Raw genomic sequence first — 17,148 nt, 5'->3', positions numbered from 1 at the left:
TCTAACATTCTTTTCAAAAGAGTCCCATAATGAGAGTGAAACTAAAAGAGTATTTGAAGAAGTAATGTCTCAACACTTATTAAAATTGGTGAAATACAAAAACTTACTAAAAGACACAAGAAGCTGAAAGAAACCCACAAAGAACAAATTCAAATAAATCCAACCCAAGGCAAATCATAAGTAAACACTGAAGTATAATCCATAAATTAAAATTTTGATAAGCTAAACTTCACCACAGTTAAAAAAACATTGCTCTGTATAAGACTCTTTTAAGAAGGTAAAGTAAACCAACTAAGAAGGAGAAAATTATTTGCAAATCACATATCTGGCAAAGAATTTGTGTCTAGAGTATGTAAAGAACTCTCAAAACTCAATAGGAAAAAAAGAGAACAATCCAGTTAGAAATGTGCAAAAAATATTAATATACATTTTGCTACAGATTATATGCAAGTGGCAAACAAGCACATCAAAATATGTTCAGCCTTATTAGCCATTAGGGAGATCCTAATAAAAACATACCTATCAGAAAGGCTAAAATAAAAAATAATTACAACACCACATACTGACAAGGATGCAGAATAACTGAATCACTCATTGCTGCTGGGAATGTAAAATGGTAAAACCCCTCTGGAGAGCAGATGGACAGTTTCTTTAAAAAACTAACACACAATCTTCTGGTCAAGATGGCGGCATAGGTAAAGTTGGCACTCAGAACCACCCACAACCTCATCAAAACTACAACTAAACTGTAGAACAATCATCATTCAGAATTGCCTAAAATAGCTGAACAGAAGTCCTATAACTAAGGATGTAAGTCAGTCAACTGGATACTAGTAGTAGGGGTGGGGATGTGGTAATCAGCTAGTCCCCCAGCCACATGTGGCAGTTATAAATTGGGAGAGATATCTCAGCTGCAGAGGTCTCCCCTGAGGAGCATGAAGTCCCAACCCCACACCAGGCCCCCTAGCCCACAGTTCCAGAACCAGGAAGAGAAGTCTCCATAACTTCTGTCTATAAAGACAAGTGAGGATTGTGGTTCAGTGAGATAAAGAGTTCCTGTAAGCTCAGGCATTCATCTTAAAGTGCCTGTGCATGGACTTACTCTGACTCACTCCCTCTGAGCTACAGCACTGGGGTAGCAGCTTAAAAGGCACCAGGAACATATAAAGAAGAACTAAATTGTCTGGCTTTAGGATGAGGGCTGAAGAGGCAGCTTTCTCCCAGACAGAAGTGCTGGCAGAGGCCATTGTTCCCCTGCTGAGCTCTCCCCTGACAGAGCCCAAAGGCTGGCACCATATCTGAGTCTCCATTGACCTGGCTAACACTGTTCATCCCACCCTGGTGATATCCTTAAACCCCACCCTCCCAATTTGCAGGTCCACCCAAAGCCCTTTACAATGGTTTTTCCATACAAACAGCCTCTCATGGATCATGCTTCAGACTTTCCTAAAATCTCTCAAACACACAGCATCTGGCCTCTACATACTCTGTACCCCTTGCTAAGTGGCTCCAGGCCAAGACTAGTGGCAGCTAGTCTCAGTTCACAGCTTGGCCTCTTCCAGGCACCTCCAAGCCCAGAACAAGTAGCAGCCATCTGCAGATCACTCTGTAGCTCATGCTGAAGATCCCAGTTAAGGCACAGGCAGTGACTGACCTTGTCCTTCACCTCCCTGGAGGCCTCAGAGCCAGTGCACTAATGGACAGTTTTAGACCACACCAGATATGTTACAGGGTGCAGCCAAGAGGGGGGACCCCAAATAGGCATTTGAAATGGGGCCCAGAACTTAAGGTGTCTAGGAGATTTTAAGATATCTCCATCCCCCGCCCAGGATGTGGGTTGGGGGAAGGGACAAATGGAGCAGGGCCATTGAGAGCTGTTTAGCATAGCAACAGCCTTGCAGCTAACCTCTGGGTTGGTCATTTAACATATCTATAGCCTTTGGCTGGTTGCATAGATAGGTTAAGTAGCTGTGATCAGCTCTAAGCCAGGGGAATGGAAGTAACTTCCCCACCCAGAAGTAACTTCCCCACCCAGATGTAACTGGGGGGGTGGGTCCCCTGAGTTACAGCGCCTGCGTGGGAGCTCAGAGAGGATTGGCTCCAGGACATGGGGCCATGCCTGCCCAGACTCAGGATGGCAGCCCAGTAAAGCTGGAAGGATACGAGTTCTGGCATGTGAAGCCGAGTGTGGGAGGAGTCGGAAATGAGGCTGCAGAGGAGGATTGGCTGCGGAGATTTAAAACCCAGATTTGGCGGCCATTGAGAGGAAGAGAACCATGCTGCTTTAGGAAGGAGAGCCATGCACAGCCTTGAGAAGGAGAGCCATGCGCAGCCCTGAGGGGAGAGCCATGCTGCTTTAGGGAGGAGAAGCACGCAGACTTGACAGAGTGTAGACTCCTGAAGCCCTGAGAAGAGAAGCACGCGGCAGCCCTGAGGAGAGAACCACGTGGCCTGGCAGAGTGGGGACCCCCCGCAGCTTTAGAAGGGGGAACCACCACCTGGTTTTAGCAGAGATCCCGGCGACTCAGCGGAGGGTGCCGGGAATCCAGGGAGGTCTCCCAGTCAAGAGGGAGTTCTAACTGGGAAGAACCAGAGGACTGCCTAAGCCATGGACTTCTATTTCCTTTCCTGAGATACGGTACTCTGGACTGGGCAAAGGGGGAAGGAAGGAAGGACTGTGTCTGTTCGTGGGTGTTTTTAGGGACTTTAGGATTTTTGATAAAGACATTAGGTCACTACTTGAAGTTTGTATAGCATTAAATAAACATTTCCTTTCCTTTTCACGAATCTCTGGCATTGAGAGACATCTTTCCTCTGGCGGTGGACATAACGGACCCGGGGCCTTCTTTCAATAATAGTATATCATCCCAGGCCCCCCCCCCCCTTGTGTGTTCTGTAACAGATATACTACCCAACCACCTCCACTGAAGAGGCAGACTCAGCTGGCACCAAAGCCCCACTGAAGTACGTCCTGCCCCATAGGATTGATCCCTGCACAGCAGCTCCTCCATTATAATCATAGCCAATCTTTGCAGCCAGTTGGCCTGAGGGTCAGTTCCTCCCACTGATGCCAACAATCAAGGCTCAACTACAACAGGATGGTGTAGACATCCCACATGGTAGGGTGCATGTGGAGACCCCGGCTCAGGTGACTGGGTAGTCTATACCACTGGGACCTATAGGACACTTAATATATAAGGCTACTCTACCAAGACTGGGAGATGTAGCAGCTCTATTTAATACATAGAAACAATCACAGGCAAGCAGCCAAAACGAGAAGACAAAGAACAGATCCCAAATAAAAGAACAGGAGAATTATCCAGGAAAAAACCTAAATGAAATGGAGGCAAGCAATCTACCACATAAAGAATTCAAAGCAATGGTTATGAGGATGTTCAAGGAACTTAATGAGAACTTCAACAACATAAAAAAGGGCATGAAAAACATAAAAAAGAACAAGTGAGGCATTTTTTAAAATACACTACTGAATCCTGGCTGGTATAGCTCAGTGGATTGAGCGCAGGCTGCAAACCAAAGGGTCGCCAGTTCGATTCCCAGTCAGGGCACATGCCTGGGTTGCAGGCTGGGTCCTTACTGGGGGCCACGTGAGAGGCAGCCACACACCGATGTTGCTCTCCCTCTCTTTCTCCCTCCCTTTCCCTCTCTCTAAAAATAAATAAATAAAATCTTTTAAAAATACACTACTGAAATGAATAATATATTACAGGGAATCAACAGTAGAGTAGATGAAGCAGAGGACCAAATCAGTAATTTGGAAACTAAAGAAGCAGAAAACACCCTATCAGAAACCCTCAAAATAAGGATAGTGTAAGGGGCCTCTGAGTCAACCTTAAGTATACCAATATTCAAATCATGGGGATGCCTGAAAAAAAAGAGGGCGAGCAAGGGATCAAGAACCTAATTAAAGAAATAATGACAGAAAACTTCCCTAACCTGGTGAAGGAAATAGATACACAAGTCCAGGAAGCACAGAGTTCCAAACAAGATGAACCCAAGGAAGCCCATACTAAGACACATCGTAATTCAAATCCCAAAGATTAAAGAGAAAAAGAGAATCTTTTAAAAAAGATTTTATTTATTTATTTTTAGAGAGAGGGGAAGGAAGAGAGAAAGAGAGGGAAACATCAATGTGTGGTTGCCTCTCATGTGGCCCCCAGTGGGGACCAGCCTGCAACCCAGGCATGTGCCCTAACTAGAAATTGAACCAGTGACCCTTTGGTTTGCAGGCCTGTGCTCAATCCACTGAGCCACACCAGCCAGGGCCAATAGAGAAATACACATTTTTAAAAGAATCAAATGGAAATTCTGTGGTTAAAAAATAGAATAACTGAAATAAAAACAATTCACTAGGGGGGTTCAAGTGTAATTGGGGCTGGTAGATAAAAGAATGTGTGAACTTGGAGATAAATCATTACAGATTATACAACATTGAAAATAGGAAAAAAGAAGGAAGAAAAAATGAGCGTCAGAAAAGTGTGGGATATCATTTTTGATATTAAGTGTGCTAACATAAATGTAATGTGAATATCAGGAGGAGAGGACACAGAGAAAGCAGCAGAAAAACACTCAAAAAGAAATGACATGAAACTTCCCAAATTTTATGAAAAACATTAACCCACACATTCAAGAAGTTTGATCAACTCCAAGTAAGATAAAAGCAAAGTGGTCCGTACCTAGACACATTACAATCAAATGTTGAAAGGCAAAGACAAGGAGAAAATCTTGAAAGCAGCTAGAGAAAAACCGATCATCCCATGCAAGGAACCCTAATAAGTTTAACAGCTAACTTCTAATCAATAATAATAAAAACCAGAAGGCTATGGGGTTACATATTCAAAGGGCTGAAAGAAAAAAAATTATCAACCTGGAAACAAATCCAGCAAAATTATTTTTCAAAAATGAAGGAAAAATTGAGACATTCCCAGTTTGGCAGTTACTCTAAATGTAAACATGGAATTACTATATGAGACAGCAATTGCACTCCTAGGTATATACCCAAGAGAAATGAAAATATATGTCCACACTAAGATTTGTACATGAATATTCATAGCAGCACTATTCGTATTAACCAAAAGGTGAGAACAACTCCAATGTTAATCAACTGATAAAAACATAAATAAAGTGTTTTATATTCATACAATGAATATTATTTGCCCATAAAAAGGAATGAAATACTGATGCATGCCACTACAGGGATGAGCCTTGAAAACATTATGCTAAGTGAAAGAAGTCAGTCACACACACACAAAAAACATATATTTTATTATTCCATTTATGTCTATATCTATAGAGACATAAAATAGATTAATGGCTTTTTAGGACTGGGACCAGGGGTAGGGGGATCTGGAGGGTGAAGGGTTTCTTTTGGGGCTAATGATGGTTGTATGACTCTGCACATATACTAAAAACCAGCCCTGGCTGGTGTGGGTCAGTGGATTGAGCACCAGTCTGCAAACCAAAGGCTCACTGGTCTGATTCCCAGTGAGGGCACATGTGTGAGTTATGAGCCAAGTCCCCAGTAGGGGGTGTGTGTGAGGCAACTGATTGATCTTTCTCTTCCTCTCTTTCTCCCTCTCTTCCCCTCTCTCTAAAAATAAATAAAATCTTTTTAAAAACCCAGTGAATTAGACATTTATATGGGTAAATTGGATGGTATACAAATTATATCTCAATAAAGCCTGACTAAAAAGAAAGTTTCTGATATACTCAACAACATGTAGAATATAAAAAAAAAAAATGACCAAAAGAAGTAGAACCTAAAAGAGCATATACTTTGTTATTCCATTTATATGAGATCTTAGAACAGAAAAGCTAATGTTTGGTAACAGAAAATATATTCATGGTTGTCTATGGGGCAAAGGATTAACAGAAAGTGGAAATGAGAGAACTTTCAAGTGTGATAGAAATGTTTTATATCTTGATTTAGGATTGTAGAAATACAGTGTACACATTCATGAAAACTCATTGAGTTGCACATTTAGGATACATGCATTTCACTATATGTAAGTTCTATTTCAATTAAGAGAGTGTATAGGAGACAGGAGAAAGAAGAAAAGGAGGGAGAGAAATGGAAAGGGCAGGGTCAGATAGGAGCTACTTATAAGGTAGAATCTATAATTTTAGCATCTGATAGGATACAAATGATCAGACAGAAGAAGGGGCCTAAAACAACACAACATGGTAGAGTGATATTCTGTAAGAATCTTGACTTTAGTCCTGGCAGGTGTGGCTTGGTTGGAGCATAGTCCCTGTCATTTCCAGTCAGGGCACATACATAGGACATGGTTTTGGACTTTGAGGTGGGTGCTTGGGGATCTTAGGAGGCTTTAGGCTGGTGATTTAGGGGGTGAGCACACTCAGAGAAATCATCCCATTTCCAGTGTCTTGAATGTTCTTTTTGTCCATTCACTTCCCACATCCCTAGAAGAAATCTGAGGTAGGGAATCTGGATACAGGCCAAAGTGGGCAGCAGCACCTCCCAGTCATGGCCTGAACTTCACCAATCTTGCAACTTGGCTGAGTTTGTCCTGCCACTGTCCCAAGAAAGAGCCATGTTCCTGACAACACTGCAGAGAGGGCGGGGCTAGCTATAAGGAGCTGGGGGTCTGACTGCCTTTTATCCAAACATCACCTCAGGTAAGGAAAAGTAACCTTGGTTACCATGGGGGGGCAGCAGAGGCCAATATACAGCACCCTTGACTTAGAACTCCTGGGTTAGAATCCACTTGCATGTATACAGGAGTCACAGCCCAACTCAGTTCAAAAATCTCAGGCAGGGCAGCAACACCAGCCTGCAGGCCAGTCCAGACCTGACCCAATGTGGGGGTAACTGGGGAGGGGGGACAGTCCAAAGAGCGACTAGAGAAGTCAGAGAAGAGGAAAGCCTCCAGGACAGTGGAGCAGCCTTGAGGAGTGAAAATGCCACAGTCGTAAAGCCCAAAACATGCCAAGGGAAGAAAACAATTATGTGCATATAATTAGCTTCAGTCCTTACTATGTCTGTGCACAGAAAAATCTCCTTGCCCCACTGACTCTCACATAGAACATTCTTCTCCCACTTTTGATATTCTAGCCTGAGCTCTCCCACCCTAGAAGAACTCCTGCTCGTAACAACTGCCTCAAGTTCTCCCCCAGATAGCTCTAGTGATGGCTTTTCTTTTCAAGTCCACCATGCTGGTTTCTCTGGCCAGGAAGAGACACCTTCTCACTGTTATGTTCCATAAATGTAGGGTACCCAGATTCTGTAAGGATGCATTGCAACTCAAGGATTGTAGAAAGTTTCACACCTTCCACACACCAAAAGGGTGAGTCATCACTGATTTCTTAGGGAAGAGTGTCACTCCAGTAACCAGTGCTAGCTTGATTAATTACTAAATTCAGAAGATATTGAGCCCTGGCTAGTGTAACTCAGTGGATTGAGTGCTGGCTGCAAACCAAAGGGTCACTGGTTTGATTCCCAGTCAGAGCACATTCCTCAGTTGCAGGCCAGGTCCCCAATGGGGGCCACGTGAGAGGCAACCACACATTGATATTTCTCTCCCTCTCTTTCTCTGTCCCTTCCCGTCTCACAAAAAATAAATAAATAAAATATTTTTAAATAAAAAAAATAATATGCAATTAAAAAAAAAAGAAAAAGAAGAACATATGGGAGCCCTGGCCTGTGTGGCTCAGTTGGTTAAGCATCAGCCTACAAACTGAAAGGTCGCTAGGTCGCTGGTTCGATTCTTGGTCAGGCTGGGCAAATGCCTGAGTTGGTGGTTTGGTCCCTGGTCAAGGTGCATTTCAGAGGCAACTGATCAATGTTTCTCTCCCTTTCTTTCTCCCTCCCTTTCCTTTTCTCTAAAAATAAATAACTAAAGTCTTTTTAAAAGAAGAAAAAGAAGCCCTGGCTGGTGTGGCTCAGTGGATTAAGTGCCAGCCTGTGAACCAAAAGGTCATTGGTTCGATTCCCTGTCAGGGCACATGCCTGGGTTGCAGACTGGGTCCCTGGTTGGGTGTGTGGTGGGGGGCAGCCAACTGATGTTTCTCTTGGTGTTTCTCACCCTCCCTACCTCCCTCCCTTCCATTCTCTCTGAAAATGAATAAGTGAAATCCTTTTGAAAAAAAAAAAAAAAGAAGACATTGAACATCCACATCCTGAAAATGAGCCAAAAGCCAGAAGCACTCCTGAAAAATAGGTTCTTACTGGGAGAGTCCGGAAGTGAACTCAGACTTCAGAACAGAAAGAGAAAGCCTGCTAACTGATATATCCAAGCCCAAGATGGCATTTACTCAGGACAGCACATAGCTGATAGAATAAACAAGCCCAGATACGAGTTTAGACCAACCGTGAAGGTGCTGAGCTTCTCTGAGGAAGCCTCACGTGCTTGTACTCCTGAGCTCCTAGACCATGTGTCATGTTCTGGCCAACTCCAAGAGTTCTACTGGCTTCCTTTCTGAAGGCCTAGGGATTCAGCCTCTTTTCCTTTCCTCTCTAATCCCTTTAAGTGGGGCACAGCTCTCCTTCAGGCTGGCTACAGAGTGAGATAAAGTCTGTCTGGCACTCCCCTAAAGACAGCCCTCAGGTAAAGTGCTCTACTGACCACCATCAAGGCAAAACAGAACAGAGGTTACAAAAACAATACATTACACACAGTAGGTTAGGTGAATTATGGCAGTGACATGAACATAAAATAGCAAAGGTTCCATCTTCCTTAGTCCCCAGAGGAGACTGAGATTGAAGAGTTTGAGCTCTGTCTCCTGACTCCCTTCTGAGATGGGAACTGACTCTGTGAGGCTTTTTTCCCTCTGCATTCTTTATCCTGTGTGTGGGGATCACTTCCCCCAACACCCTCAACATGTTCCTCCCAACTCATTCCTGAGACACAAGTACATGTAGTTTCCCTTTCTCTGCATGGGTGATCAGTACCTCTGAGGATGTTTTCCCTAGTGGGTGAAAACCAGCACCCAGCACACAAGCCTCTGCTATACACAGAAATTGTCCTCTCTGGGAATTTCCTCACAGCAGAGAACCAGACTTAATAATCTGCTGGTGTAGCCCTGGCTGGTGTAGCTCAGCTGGTTGAAGCATTGTAACTGAAAGGTTGCGGGTTCTATTCCCAGTGATGGCACATACCTAGGTGTGGGTTTGATCCCCGGTGGGGTGCAGGTGCTTGTGACACTCAGTCCAGCCACATACAATGGCTGCATACAGAGGCAACCAATCAATGCTTCTCTCTTGCATCCATGTTTCTCTCTCTCCCTTCCTCTGTCTCTAAGAAAACAATGGGGAAAAAAAGTGTCCTCAGGTGAGGATTTAAAAAAAAAAATCCACTGGTGTATGTGTCTTAAGCAACAGAACATCATAGAAAGAATTAAAGGGGAAAAACAGGGAATGCGCACTTTGTCATACAAAGAATACTTCACAGTGAACTCATTTACTGAGGGCCCTGTATGAGGCACTTTAAAATCATCATGACATTTTATCTTGACAACAACCTTATGAAGGAGCTATTTTTCCTCTTTTACTGATAGGGAAAGTGGTAGGCTCTGACAGCTTGTGCTTGGAAATGCTGGACTGGGATATAAACCCAGGCCTGCCTGACTTCAAAGTCTGTACTCTTTCCATTACCAGTGTGCTGCTTCCTGAACAGGGTGGGAGCCATAGGCTAGAGCCTACAAGGCCAGCTGAAAGAGGCAACTTCCAGATCATAGTACCATGTCCCAAACTTTAGGAGGGGAACCACAGGCTGTCCAGGGGTCAGAACAGCTAAGTGCCAAAGTGCAGGGTATGCACATGCCAGGGTATGCCTCCTTGCCACACATACTACCCAGACACAGTGCAGGAGCAGGTCATGGGAAGGACTGAGTGAGAAGCTTGAGTATAGGCAACTCTGGCCTTCCTTGGGTTAAAGTCCCAGGTCATGCATGGACTATCATCCATGGTGACTTGGACTCTAGTGCTCAGTCCAATTCTGCTGCTTTAAGATGTCTACTCGGTTCCCTTTTCTATCAGCAGAGGAGGCGGCAGACAATGATTTGGTATTGAGTGGTGGAGAAGGAGACCCTTCCTTACCCCCTGCGCCTACCTTTCACCACTTTGCCACCTTCACTAGGCAGCTCCCTATGGCACAATGAGGCAGGAAGCTTCCTGGGGATGAGAGGGGCTTTCTGGCCTTCATAAGGAATCTGCACCAGGTCCCAGACCAGGAGTCTTTTGACTAAGGCCTTGCCCAGCCAACGGGGCTAGCTCCAGAGAGGATCTGAAGAGCTGTGCTGGAGGTGCTGCAACTGCCCATTGCCAGCTGGAAAATCTACCTCTGTCTCTACAGGTAGGTCTCTTTTTCTAAAAAGATTTTATTTCTTAATTTTTTAGAGAGGGGGAGGGAAGGAGAAAGAGAGGGAGAGAAACATCAATGTGTGGTTGCCTCTTGCACCTCCCCTACTGCGGACCTGGCCCACAACCCAGACATGTGCCCTGACTGGGAATCGAACTGGTGACCCTTTGGTTCACAGGTCAGTGTTCAATCCACTAAGCCACACCATCCAGGGCGGTAGGTGTCTTCTTGACCAATAAGAAAGTACTCGGTGAATAAAGAAACTGCTTCCCTTCTTAGGAGAAACCCATTACACTGAACAGAGAATCTCCATGGGGGAAGAAGTTGTAGTGGTCTCCCACCCCTGGACCACTGAATATCCCCTCTCCCCTTAGGGCCCTGGCTCCTACTCTGACATTGCCACTAGCACCCCCTTGGTAAAACAGAACACAGAGTCTCCCAGATTGGAGAAAAGAAGACTTTGGGAAGGAGGCATGCAGAAGGTAAGCTCTCAGTCCCAGGACCTCCTTAGAGGGCCCTGTGGCAGAGCTCTGCTGCTTGTCCATTGCCACCTCTGCCACACACTCAGCTTCAGGCATGTGCCACTCTCTTTTTAAAACTCTGGCCTAACAGGGCCACAGAGCCCATCTTTGGTTTTCCCTGAGTCTAGGGGAGACAGCAGGAAGCATTTGCACAAAAAAACTTCCTGAAGCACTCAGGAAAGCACAAGGCAATGGCAGAAATCCAAACAGCCCAGTTCCACAGCCCACATCTCTGAGTCAGCCACAGGTAACTGTCCTCTGGGATGCACAGGCTCTGTCTAGACTTCATCCAGGCTCCAGAGTGGCAGGGGCTTTGCTCCTTCCTTCTCTGCCCCTGGACTGTGTTCATAGGGCAGGCACCTCTTACTTCAAACCTCAGTGAGCTGGTATTTGAGGACTGGGTTGCCTCCATAGCCAATGCTAAAAGAAAATTAAAAAATTAAACAAACCTGAGTTCCAGACTTCTTACAGGCATCCTCCTTGGCCCTGGTTTCCTCTCTGACAAACACACTTCTTTCTCAGGTGATCCTCAGGACTCTGTTGGGGTTGATGCCATTTATTATCCCACAGTGCAGGTTGAGAGCCAACCCCTGACTTTGAGAGGCATGGCTTTGACCTGTACAGGCCCCATATTCTGACAACACTTCAGCCTTACAAGACCCTGAATATCCAAATAGCAAGAATAATCCTTAGAGCCCTGAGTGATGTGGCTCAGTGGGTTGGGTGTCATCCTGCAAATGGAAGGGTTGCCATTTCTATTGCTGGTCAGGGCACATGCCTGGTTCCAGATCAGGTCCCCAATAGGGGGTGTGCGAGAGGCAACCAATTGATGTTTGTCTCTCATATCAATATTTGTGTCCCTCTGTTTCTCCCTCCCTCCCCCCCTCTAGAAATAAGTGAATAAAATCTTTTAAAAAGAGTAATCCATAGATAGTATAATAAATCGCATCCCAATTTTCTGTACTGTGAAATGTGGGGACTTGTACTCAGCCCAAAACAATACCCTTTATTTAAAAAACTTTTTGCATACAGCTGGGGCAGTGTACTTCCAACCTTCCTATGGGAAGCATGAAGAAATAGCTTTAAATGTACATGGGAAAGCCCTGGCTAGTGTGGCTCAGTGGATTGAGCACTGGCCTGCAAACCAAAGGGTCACCAGTTCAATCCCCAGTCAGGGCACATGCCTGGGTTGCAGGCCAGATCCCCAGTAGGGGGCACGTGAGAGACACCCACACATTGATATTTCTTTCCTTCTCTTTCTCCCTCCCTTCCCCTCTAAAAATAAATAAATGAAATCTTTTTAAAAATGTACATGGGAAAGATAAAAATTGGAAGCCAGATTGACAGTAAATGCTGGAACCAAGAGATTTAGAGTTGAAGAGCCTCCACCCTACAACCATCTTCAATGTCAGAAAAATAGTGAACCTCCCAAATATGGACTAGCAGGCAGCTCTTTTGAGGATGGAAGGAAACAAATGAGGTGATCTCAGTGAGGCTAGGATCTTAGAGTAATTTCTTCCATGCCTTTTCCATTTTCCGTCCTAGAGGATGTCTGAATCCTCTTTGCTCAAGCCACCCTTTCATTACGTATCAAACCTGAGACTTGCAAAGCCTTGGATGGCAAAAACTTTAGATATCATCTATTCCTCTTGTGACTGTTTAGCCATGAGCAGCCATTCAACTTCTGCTTAGATACCTGTTTGAAGATATCATCACTGCAGGGAATCCACTGCCCCTAAAAGCAACTATGAGAGAAAGTCCCTCTATTTCTACATGTTGTGGCTCATAGTTTTTATTAAAATAGTCATACTGATTACTTCCGGCAAGATGGAGGAATAGGTGGATGCACCATATCTCCTCGTACAACCAAGATTAGAAAACCAATAATTTACAACAATAATTTACTATCAGAATAACACCCAGATCTGGCAGAGGATTTATCTGAATGGAAGTCGGGCAGCCAAGAAGTTGAAGTAGACGCGTTCATCCGGACTGGTAGGAGAAGACCAGCCGGACGGGCGCGGGGCTGGCTCGGGTCGGCGGCGCGCGGAGGTCAGGGGAAGGTTTGGCGTGAACTCGGCGCAAAAGCCATCCGGGGGTGCAAGAAGGCAGCAGTGATCCCTGAGTACGCAAGCTGCGGCTGGCAGACCCAGAGGGGTAGCGATTGTGGACCAGGGCAGAACTTGCAGCCCGGGAGCCCAGAGAAGGGACTGAGTCCAGGGGAACGGAACTACCGCCATTGTTTTCTCCCGCCCCGCCCCCACATATAACGTCATAATCTAGCGACTGGGGCGCCCAGCCCCAGTGAACACCTAAGGCTCCGCCCCCCACCGTAACAAGAGCGACCAGACCGGAAAAAAAAAGGAGAGGCAGGGGAAAAAAAAAAATAAATATGTTTTCAACAGAGCAGATCAGTCCCCCGGGACTCATCCTTTTGAGCGACCAAGAATTAGCCAATCTATCACATGCGCAGTTCAAAACACTGGTGATCAGAAAGCTCACGGAACTGGTTGATTTTGGATGAAATTTAGATGAAAGAATGCAGATTACCATAAAACAGATGCAGGAAGACACGCGGAGGAGAGCCAATAGTGAAAGGAAGGAATATGAGTCTCAAAACAATACAGTGGACCAGAAGGAAGATAGAATCAACCAAGCAGGAAAGCATGATGAAATAAGAATTCAAAAAATTGAGGAAAAGATTAAGAGCATCCAAGACACCTTTAAACATTCCAATATCCAAATTATAGGGGTACCAGAATCAGAAGGGGAAAAGCAACAGATTGAGCACATATTTGAACAAATAATAAAGGAGAACTTCCCCAATCTGGCAAAGGGAACAGTCTTCCAAGAAATCCAAGAAGCTCAGAGAGCCCCAAAGAAGTTGGACCCAAGAAGAAACACACCAAGGCACATCATAATTACATTAGCCAAGGTAAAAACGAAGGAGAGAATCCTAGAAGCAGCAAGAGGTAAGGGGACAGTCACCTACAAAGGAGTTCCCATCAGACTGTCAGCTGATTTCTCCAAAGAGACCTTACAGGCAAGAAGGGGCTGGAAAGAAATATTCCAAGTCATGAAAGACAAGGACCTACATCCCAGATTGCTCTATCCAGCAAAGCTCTCATTTAGAATGGAAGGGCAGATAAAATGCTTCTCAGATAAGGTCAAGTTAAAGGAGTTCATCATCACCAAGCCCTTATTTTATGAAATGCTAAAGGGACTTATCTCAGAAAAGAAGATAAAGAAAAGACATGTATAGTAAAAGGACAGCAAACTCACAAATATTAACAACCACACCTAAAGCAAAACCAAAGCAACTAAGTAAACAATTAGAACAGGAACAGAACCACAGAAATGGAGGGCACATGGACGGTTAGCAGCAGGGGGGTGGGAGGAGGAGAGAGGGGGAAAAGGTATAGAGAATAAGTAGCATAGAATGTAGGTTGAAAATAGATAGGGGGAGGGCAAGAATAGTACGGGAAATGTAGAAACTAAAGAACTCATAAGTATGACACATGGACATGAACTAAAGGGGGAAATGTGGGTGGGAGGGGTGTACAGGGTGGAGGGGGGAGAGAAGGGGGGAAATGGGACAACTGTAATAGCATAATCAATAAAATATATTTAAAAAATAGTCATACTAACAAATCTGTTAGAGTAAAGCCACACTTCTGTGATGGGGTGAGGATGGTCTCACTGAAGTGTCTATTCACCCACTCGCTCACTCATTCATCCATTTATTTGACAAATACTGAGCATTTATGTGTTAAGTGCTATACTTGCTGCTTAAGGAACAGGGAAAAACAAAAACAAACATGAATCCTGCTCTGATAGACTTTGGAGTGTAGTGGTTGAGACAGTAATAAACAAAAAAATTACACAAATAAAGGTGAAATGCAACTGAGATAATTGCCATGAAGAAGGGAAGAAGTTCTTTGAGAGATATGACAAAGGAAACTGACCTAGCCTGGGGGGACTGGTCTAGAAAACCTTCCCTGAGAAAGTGATACTGGAACTGACATTTGAGTATTAAGTAGGGTTAGGCAAACACAGCATATGAAGGTAGGATATGGAGAGAATGTTACAGAAGAAGAGAACACATGTGCAAAGGCCCTGTGGCCACAAAGGAATGGCGGATTTGGAACTGGAAGAGAGTCCGTGTGGATGGAGCATAGAGCATGAGGAAGAAAGTAGTGTGAGCTGAAGCTGGAGATGTAAGTTTGGACAAAACCTTACAGAACCTTGTAAGCCCCATTAACAATTCTTTCTTTTATGAGCTATAGGAGATTATTGGAGGGTTTTTATACAAGATAATAACACAATCATATTTAACTTTTGAAAATGTCAGTCTGGATGTTGCATAGAAGATGAGTTGGAGAGAAGCCAGTGCAGATGTGTAGAGACCAGTCTGTTGTACTGGATAAAATGAAAGATGATTGTAATACGGACAAGAGTGGTAGCTGGCTGCATCATTGACAAAATGTGAATGGACTAAGCAAGTTTTAAGAAGTAAAATAGATAGAACTTGATGATGATTGCACATGAGGGAGAGGTGTTGCCAGAATGAATCCTAGGTGATCCAATGCAATCCAGCAAATTGCATAACTGGATAGTTGAGGGTATCATGCCTTGAAAAGGTGGGAAGTGGTAGAGTTTGATCTTCATTGTACTGAATTTGAGTCATTTTTCAGTCACCTCAGTAGAGATATATGTGGGGAGACCCCCAAAAACCCCTGGAATTATCTTCTGGAGGGCAGGCCTCACGTAGTACTGGCTTCCCCCACTAGGTGAATATTCTAGGAACCCATCTGTATCAGTTCACCAGCTGGCCTTGTTCTGAAAGGCTGTGTTTGGCTTCAGTGAAATTTTTTTTTAAGAATCTTTCAACACATTTACCCATTTCATGATGGGTGATTTGCCAGCACAACTGCCCACACCAGGCTGAGTGTTGAGCAGTTTTTGATCAAAAATGGCATGACCCCATGCCCCACCCTCCCTATTCACCTGATCTCACCCCCAGCAGCTTTTTTGTTGTTGTTTTCCAGTATGAAAAAAAAGTCCTCAAAGGAAAACATTTTGCTGATATGGAAGACATGAAACAAAAAATGGCAGAAGCCCTAAAAGGAATCAAAACTGATTAGTTCAAAAGCTGTTATTTTTTAAGATTTTATTTATTTATTTTTAGAGAGGGAAGGGAGGGAGAAAGAGAGAGAGAAACATCAATGTGCGGTTGCTGGGGGTCATGGCCTGCAACCCAGTAATGTACCCTGACTGGGAATCAAACCTGTGACACTGTGGTTCATAGCCCGCGCTCAATCCACTGAGCTATGCCAGCCAGGGCCAAAAAACTGTTTTAAGAAGTGGAAAAAACATCTCATTAGGTGTATCACATCGAATGGAAAATACTTTGAAGGCAACTAAAGTTTAAACATGTAAGAATAAATACACAATTTCTTATGAATAGATTCGGGGTTTTTTGGGGTCCCCCCCGCCCCGTAAATATGAGATCCATACCATGCACATGGATGAGATTTCCTAGTGAGGGAGTATACAGTGAGAACATAAGGCAGCTTTGAGGAACTCCAACATTTACAAGCTAGTTAGAGAAAACTGAGCCCCAAAAGAAACCAAGGAATTCTCAGGGAAGTAGGAGAAAAACAAAAACAAAAACAAAAGGGAGGCCAACAGAAGAAAGTGTCCTAATACAGAGGAAGTGGTCAATTATGCCAAATACCACTGAGAAGTCAAGTGGATTATGGCTTGAAAGCGTATTTTGGATTTAATGGCATGAAGGTCTTCAGTGACTAGAGTGGAAGCACTTTTAAGGTAGTGACAAGGCAGAAGCATGATTGAAGTTGGCTGAGGAGTGAATGTAGATAACTGTCTTGAGCATTTTATTGGGAAGGGCAGAAGAATGAATGATAACTGGAGGGGGATGTGGAAGTGAGGGGGGCATTATTTTAAGATGGAAAAGACTCTTTTACCTGCTACTGAAAAGGGTCCAGTTGAGAGGAAGAGGTTGATTACATAGGAGAGAAAAGGGATTGTCAATAGTGTGAGAAGGTGAGCAGGGATAAACTACAAAAAATCAGTGCAGGGAATGGTCCTCTGAGAAGAAAAGACACATCTTCTGTGACACAAGGAAAGTCCTACAGAGGGATGAGGTAATGTGGGAAGCCAAGGCCCTGCCTGATGCCTCATTCTTCCCAGTGAAGTCAATGATGAGGTTATCTGTTATGAGACAGAGTGAGAGGGTAAACATGGAGGCTTGAGATTTAAGAAAAGAG

This window comes from Phyllostomus discolor, chromosome X, assembly GCF_004126475.2.
Source record: "Phyllostomus discolor isolate MPI-MPIP mPhyDis1 chromosome X, mPhyDis1.pri.v3, whole genome shotgun sequence".
NCBI classification, from domain to species: domain Eukaryota; kingdom Metazoa; phylum Chordata; class Mammalia; order Chiroptera; family Phyllostomidae; genus Phyllostomus; species Phyllostomus discolor.
The sequence above is the reverse complement of the archived record's forward strand: the minus strand, read 5'-3'. Positions refer to the sequence as shown.